This window comes from Henckelia pumila, chromosome 3 (assembly GCF_033568475.1).
Source record: "Henckelia pumila isolate YLH828 chromosome 3, ASM3356847v2, whole genome shotgun sequence".
Classification (NCBI taxonomy): Eukaryota; Viridiplantae; Streptophyta; class Magnoliopsida; order Lamiales; family Gesneriaceae; genus Henckelia; species Henckelia pumila.
Genome location: NC_133122.1, coordinates 6,754,953 through 6,762,452, shown reverse-complemented (window position 1 = coordinate 6,762,452; position 7,500 = coordinate 6,754,953).

Here is a 7,500-nt window from a genome sequence, read left to right as displayed (position 1 = left end):
TTTGGGGTTTGATTCTTCTTGCCCCTGCTTTTTCGTGGGCCTCTTACTATCGGCCCACCAAGTGTTTGTGTTCTGCCTTACTCAAATTTGTTTGCAGGATTCTCGGCTTTTGAGGAGTGCTTGGATTGCTTCTTGTCATGGGATTTGCTGCGTTTTGGCACATTGCTCCCCTGCTGTTAATTGGTGCTCGGCCAGTCCTCTCTCTTGAGCTTGGTTGTTCGAGTGCTTAGATTGCTTGTGGGCCTCTTACTATCGCCCACCTATCACTTAATCCATATAGCCATTTGCTTTGCTATTGGAGGTAACTGGCTTGACCCCTTTATCATTGTGCACTGTGTGCTCTTCTCCCTCGCTTGCTGATTCTTGTGATTGAGGTGTTGGGAGCATTTAGTGGGAGTTTTGGCTCCCGGTTGTGTGCCACAATGGGCACTGAAACTTCTGGGCACTCGGCTACTGATGGTGCTTTTTCGAGTGGATATGAGAAGCCACGTGCACAAGAGCTCATGTCCAATTTTATGGAAAAAAATAAAGAAACTACCTTTGCTAGTCTATTTCGGGATAACTAGGCTTCCAGAAGAAGATTGTCTTCTAAAATTTGTCCAGCCAACCGAAGGACAAATTTGCTCTCTCCTTTGATGAAATTGAAAATGTGAAGAGCCTAGGACCATGCCTTGTTGGGTGCGTGGTAGGTAGAAAGCTAAGTGGTTATGTGGTGAAAGAAATTATACGTCAATGGGGCTGTAAAGTCAGGTTTGAAACACATGAAAGCGGTTGGATTATGTTCTTTTTTCCCTAATGAAGAGGAGAAAAAGAGGGTTCTGGAGGGTGGCCCATATCTTGTATTTAGGAGACACTTGTTCCTCAAAGACTTACCTCTGTGCTTCCTTTTTCGGGTGGAAGACATGCTAATGCTACCATCTTGGGTCCAAATCCATGGTCTGCCCGCAGATTGTTGGACAACCAAAGCTCTTAGTAAAATTGCTTCGGTCTTAGCAAGCCAATACATATAGATGTCCTCACAATGTCTAAAGGCAAAAGTTTATTTGCTAGAGTGTTTGGTTGAAATGGATTCGTCTCAGCCAAGAATTTACGAATACCCACTGTTACTTCCTAATGGCATTTTGACTACCCTACGATTTGTGTACGAAAACAGAGCCTAAATATTGCTCAAAATGCAATTCTCTCGGCCATAGTTTGGAGCAATGCCGTTGGTACATGCCCCCACTAGTTGATGCTAATCTTGATGGTGGTAATCCTAATAGTAAGAAAACCTGTGGAGGACAAAATAAGCCTCGTAGCAGATCTCGGGGGGCTGGTAAAAGAGGTAATAGTAGGCCACGAGGAGGTGGACATGGATATAGAGGAGGGCGCAATGGCCCTGAAGGTAGAGGGAGAGGCCGTGGCCCCTTTGGTGGTGATCATGGGCCTACTGGGGATGGAAATACGGTTTACCCGGGCACTATTGAAGGCACGAGTGATAATGAAATGGAAAGGGCTGGGGAAAATTGCAATGAACAGCCTGTTGAAAAATTAGATGAGAATTTGGATGAGGATGGGGTGATATTTGAAGTACCAGATGCGAATGGCAATGGGAAGATTGTGGTTGAAGTTTTCGAAGGGGATAGTGATAACGAAGGCTTTGAAACAGTGGTAAGCAAGCGCACCAAGAAAGCAGTGAAGTATCTCAAGCGATTAAGTAAGGGATGCAGCTCGGGGAGCTCCAGATCTAGCATGACCGAGTACATTGAGGTCAACCCAAGAACCTGGTTACCGAATATGACTGCGAAATCTTTCCTACTGAACAATGCACAAATCAGGGCCCGGCGACTTAAAGTCGTCGATCACCACCCATGGAGATTGCATGTTGGAATGTGAGGGGCCTCAACAAGCCCCTCAAACAGAAGAATGCTCAGGGAGTGTTGAACAAACACAATTTTGAGTATTCTTGGGTTACTTGAAGTCAAGATTAAGCCTAATCTTTTGGATCGTATGATGGACACTAATTTCCCGGGGATGTCCTTCTTACACAACTTCCATGTGTGTCCTAATAGCCGCATTTTGATCATGTGGGACTTTAAGATGGTACACTTGGATCTTCTGGAGATGATTGATCAATTTATACATGTGACAGTCAGCTGTCTTCATACTCATAGGATTTTCCTGGCCACCTTCGTGTATGGTTGGAACTCGATGGTGGCCAGAAGACCTCTTTGGGATTTTTTTCTTAGTAGGGGAGATGATATTGACCTTCCGTGGATTCTGATGGGTGATTTTAACTGTGTTAGGCCACCCTTATGAGAAAATGGGAGGTGTGCCGGTTGCACCTAGGGGAAATGGCAGACCTTAGGAACTGTATTGCCAGAGCTCTCAGATGTTAATCATGTTGGGTGTTTCTTCACCTGGTTTAGTTTGGCCGTATCGTCGAAATTGGACAGAGTTATGGTTAACCACCATTGGACTGAATTCCAACTTGGATGTTTTTGTTGATTTTGTTGCTCCTGGAGTCTTCTCTGATCACTCTTGCAGCGTTATCACCATCTTCAGAGATCATAGTCGTAGGGCTACCCCCTTCAAATTCTTTAATATGTGGACGATTCATCAAGACTTTCAAATGATTGTTCGAGATAACTAGTTTTATGGAGGGGGTGGCACTGCGCAGTTTGCCATCAAGAAAAAAATGAATGGTATGAAAAGAGTCCTTAAGCAAACTCAATGACATGCACTTTAGCCACATTTCGAGCCGTTCTAAGATCGCTAATGAGAAGCTTGTAGAAGCTCAAAGTAGGGCTCTCAATGGAGATGGGGTAGATAACAATATTGTTGAGGTTGAGGAGGAGGGCGGAGCACCTACTTGAGGCTAAGAGATTATTCCTATCCCAAAAAGCTAAGTGCGAGTACCTCAAGCACAGTGGATAGATGTTCAAAATTCTTTCATGGTCATGATCAAGCGAAACATCAAACGTAATAAGATTGTGGCTCTCACCCTTAGAGATGGTTCTACTTCGCTGAATCCGAATGAGATTGCAGATGAATTTGTGGGATATTATAGGAACCTTCTTGGGGTTGCCACGGATAGAGAAGCTTTGGATGAATCAATTATTTCCCTTGGGCTCATTCTACCAGATTCCTGTTGGGATGAGTTGACTAGGGTGGTCAGTGTGGATGAAATCATTGGAGCATTGGGCAACATTGAAGATGACAAAGCCCTAGGGCCTGATGGCTTTGGTGCTGCGTTCTTTAAGAAAGCTTGGGCGCTGTTGGTGGGGATGTCATTGCTGCGGTTTCGGAATTTTTCAGGAGTGGGAAAACTTTTAAAACAATGGAATCATGCGTCAATTGCTCTAGTCCCTAAGACCGATCATGCTACTTCTGTCTCTGATTTTATGCCTATTTCGTGTTGTACTATATTGTATAAGATCATATCAAAGATCTTGGCATCTAGATTGGGAAGAGTGATTGAGCCTTTGATAAGCCCGGTGCAGGCAGCCTTTATCCCTGGGCGTTCTATAGTGGAAAATATTCATTTGGACCAGGAAATGTTGAAACACTATGCAAGGAAAAGGGGCTCTCCACGTTGTATTCTTAAGATTGATCTACAAAAAAGCCTATGATATAGTTCATTGGGAATTTTTACGAGATTCTCTCCGGCTCCTTAACTTCCCTCCTGTATTTGTTTCTTGGATTATGGAGTGTGTTTGTTCTACCTTGTTCTCTATTTCATTTGGGGGCGAAATTTACGGATTCTTTAAGGGCGCGAGGGGCCTGCATCAGGGTGACCCCCTCTCCCCCCTTCTCTTTGTCATTTGCATGGAAATGCTTTCGAGATCCCTATTGCAAGCATCTAGGCTGCCAGACTTCCAATTTCACCCTAGATGTGAGGCATTGAGTATTACTCATCTTGTTTATGCTGATGATTTATTAATCTTGGCTAAAGGTGAAACTCAAAGCGTAAAAATTGTATTGGACTGTGTGGACAAGTTCGGGAAAACAGCTGGCCTCGGGCAAATGCCTTGAAGTCCAATATCTTCTTGGCAGCAGTTAAGGAGCCAATTAGAAGGGACATTATTAGGATGAGTGGGTACCAAGAGGGTTCCTTTCCCTTCCGTTACTTGGGAATCCCTTTGGCAACAGGGCGATTGACAGAGAGAGACTACAATGGGTTGGTGGACACCATCGCCAAGAAAGTGGCTGCTTGGCCCAGACATACCCTTTCCTATGCAGGCAAGTTTGGAACTGATCCGATCGGTTGTACAGGGTGTGGAATGTTTCTGGCTTTCTATCTTGCCTATCTCTTGCGGGGTAATAGACAAGATTGAAAAGACATGTAGAAGCTTTATGTGGACTAGCAAGCACCCCCTATCTCTTGGCGTAAAGTTTGTTCTCCTATTAATGATGGTGGGTTGGGGCTTAGAGATCTGAGAATCTGTAATAAAGACGTTTCTTGCAAAGACGCTTTTGGGATATTCATAAGAAAAAAGATTCTCTGTGGGTAAAATGGGATTAACCACTACTACTGGGATAATGTCATGGATTGGACAATCATGAAATATGATACCAGCCTAATTAAGAAATTAGTGGAGATCCGGGATGAATTGGCCCTTAAGTTTGGTAACTGGGAAGGGGCGGCTGCTCAGTTGGAGATATGGTTTGGCAAGAAAGATGGGTTAGCTCAGTTGTACAACAGCTTCTTTATAGGCCGAGGTGGCCTTGGAAGCCCATTGTGTGGAGACCATACATCCTTCCCAAACATAGAATTATTTTTTGGCTTATTGCCCATGGTAAATGCTTAACCAAAGATCGGCAACCTTATATCCCTGACAAATCTTGTGCGTTTTGCGGAACACATACTGAAGATGTGCAACACTTATTCTTCGAGTGTACGGTTTCAAGACGGATTTGGGCCTGATTGTGGGACTGGCTGGGTATTCAATATCAGGTTAGTTCTTTGATGGGTTTGCTTAGATTTATGCGCAGGTTTTACCAGGGGCACCCCCACCCCACCGGCACAAAGCATGAACCAAAAAGGAGATTGCCAGGCAATGGAGTAGCTACAGTCTTTTACCACTTATTGGGGGGCACGGAACCGAGCAATCTCTTTGAAGTTGAACGTTCTGATATTGATGCTATCAATCAGAAAGATTATTATTCCACATTTCACCGTGCCTTAAAGTCTCTAGAATTTACTGCATGGCTCCTTTTTACATTTTCTAGAGCTCTCTTGGCTGTATGGATTGAGGCGGGGATGAGTTGATACTATTGTACTACTTGCTTGCTGAGTGATCTCTCATTCTTACTAGCCTCTGTAAACATAGCATACGATTTTATCTCTCATTCTGGCTTTATTTCTTTGACATTTTGGGTCCTATTGTTAGAATGTTTTCTGGTCTCCTGGGGTCTATGCCCAGAGTAAGTTAGTAAGTTCCTCGAGTATGCTCAGTGTAGTTTTGTACGTCCCTGGGTTAATGGCCTAGTGTAGTTGTTACGTCCCTGTTGCATGGTTGTTTGGCAGATACTTTGACTTTCCATATCATCACCATGCAATGTGCGTTTTGGACCATCTTCCCTCTGCTATTGCTCTTCGTGCTATTTATTGTGGTTTTACACTCAGATCGTGTGGCCCCCTGAGCCTCTAACTCCTATTTTGGCGGCTACGAGAGTTACTGTTGTTGACTTTGAATGGCGCCAATCTTCGAGCCCAGCTGGATATGAAGGTTTGGCTGCACTCGGCTACTCTCTATGAATGCACGTAAGAACATTTGGCCTACGCTAGCCTCCATACTATGTTCTTGTTTGTCTGGTTGATTATGAAAAGGTAATTGGGGTTGGGTATGGCAATTTTTGTATGGGTTGAGTTTAGAATATTTTGATTTTATGTTGTTGATACACTGATTTTCGGATGCCCTGGGTATGCCCAGGTGTATTTGTACTTCTTTATTTACCATCTATTGATAAGTGTGTTTCATGTATCAAAAAAAAAGAAAGAGCTCTCAGTCTGTCAATCCTTATTATGTCTGGACCTGGTTATGTTTCCCCGTGTTGAAAAGGGGTCAAATTAAGCCGCAGGCTCTACTCCTGGTGGATGCACCTTCCGTCAATTCCTTTTAAGTTTCAGCCGTTGCGACTTTGGGTAGTGGTCGTGACCATACTCCCCCCGGAACCCATAGACTTTTATTTGTCATAAGGTGCCGGCGCATTGGGAAGTCCCATAAAGTAACATCCGTCGATCCCTGGTCGGGCATCGTTTATGGTTGAGACTAGGACGGTATTCTGGATCGTCTTCGAGCCCCCAACTTTCATTCTTGATTAATGAAATACATCCTTGGCTCAATGCTTTTCGCTAGTTGTGTTTTGTCTTTCATAAATCCAAGTATTTCACCTCATGGACTATGTAATACGAATGACCCCGACTGTCCCTGTTAAATATTAATCCGATCCCGAAGGCCACAACGTAATAGGACCGATAATGCCTATAATGATAATCCCATGCTAATTGCTATTCGGAGCGTAGGCTTTCTTTGAGCAGACTCTAATTGTGCTTCAAAGTAACAGCGCCCTGGAGGCACGACCCGGCCAGCTAAGGGCCAGGAGCGCATCGCCTGGGCGCGGGAAGGGACGAGTCGACCGGTGCACACCAAAAGCGGTGGGACCCGGCGATCCCAACCCAAAGTCCAACTACGAGATTTTTATACTGAAACAACTTAAAATAATTATCGCTATTGGACACCCCAATATCCTATAAACTTAAAAGCACTGGCAGTACCGCGGCTGCTGGCACCAGACTTGCCCTCCAATGGATCCTCTTTAAGGGATTTAGATTGTACTCATTACAATTGTCAAGACTCGTAGAGCCCGGCATTGTTATTTATTGTCACAACCTACCCCGTGTTAGGATTGGAGTAATTTACGCGCCTGTTCGCCTTACTTGGAGTGTGGTAGCCGTTTCTCAGGCTCCCTTCTCCGGAATCGGAACCCTAATACTCCGCTCACCCGTCCACCACCATAGTAGAGCCACTATCTTACCATGAAAAGTTGATTGGGCCCCTCACATACAACACAGAAAATTTGAATGATGCCGTCGCCGAGCACAAAATAGGCCGTGCGATCCGTCGGAGTTATCATGAATCATCGCAGCAACGGGTAGTGCCCGTGTCGACCTTTTATCTAATAAATGAATCCCTTCCAAAATTCGAGGGTTTGTTGCACGTAATTAACTCTAGAATTACTACGGTTATACCGAGGTGCAGGTACCATCAAACAAACTATAACTGATTTAATGAGGCTATTCGCAGTTTCACATGTCTGGAAATTAGTCTTTACTTACACGGAATGCATGGCTTAATCTTTGAGACAAGCTATATTGACTACTGGCAGGATCCCAAGAAACCAACGGTAGCATGCCATGTCGACTCATGGCACTGCATGGCAAACACCAAAAAACCACCAAATTGTCGATCGCGAAGTAGCGCAAGACGCTTTGTTATTGGGGCAAATAGACCGATG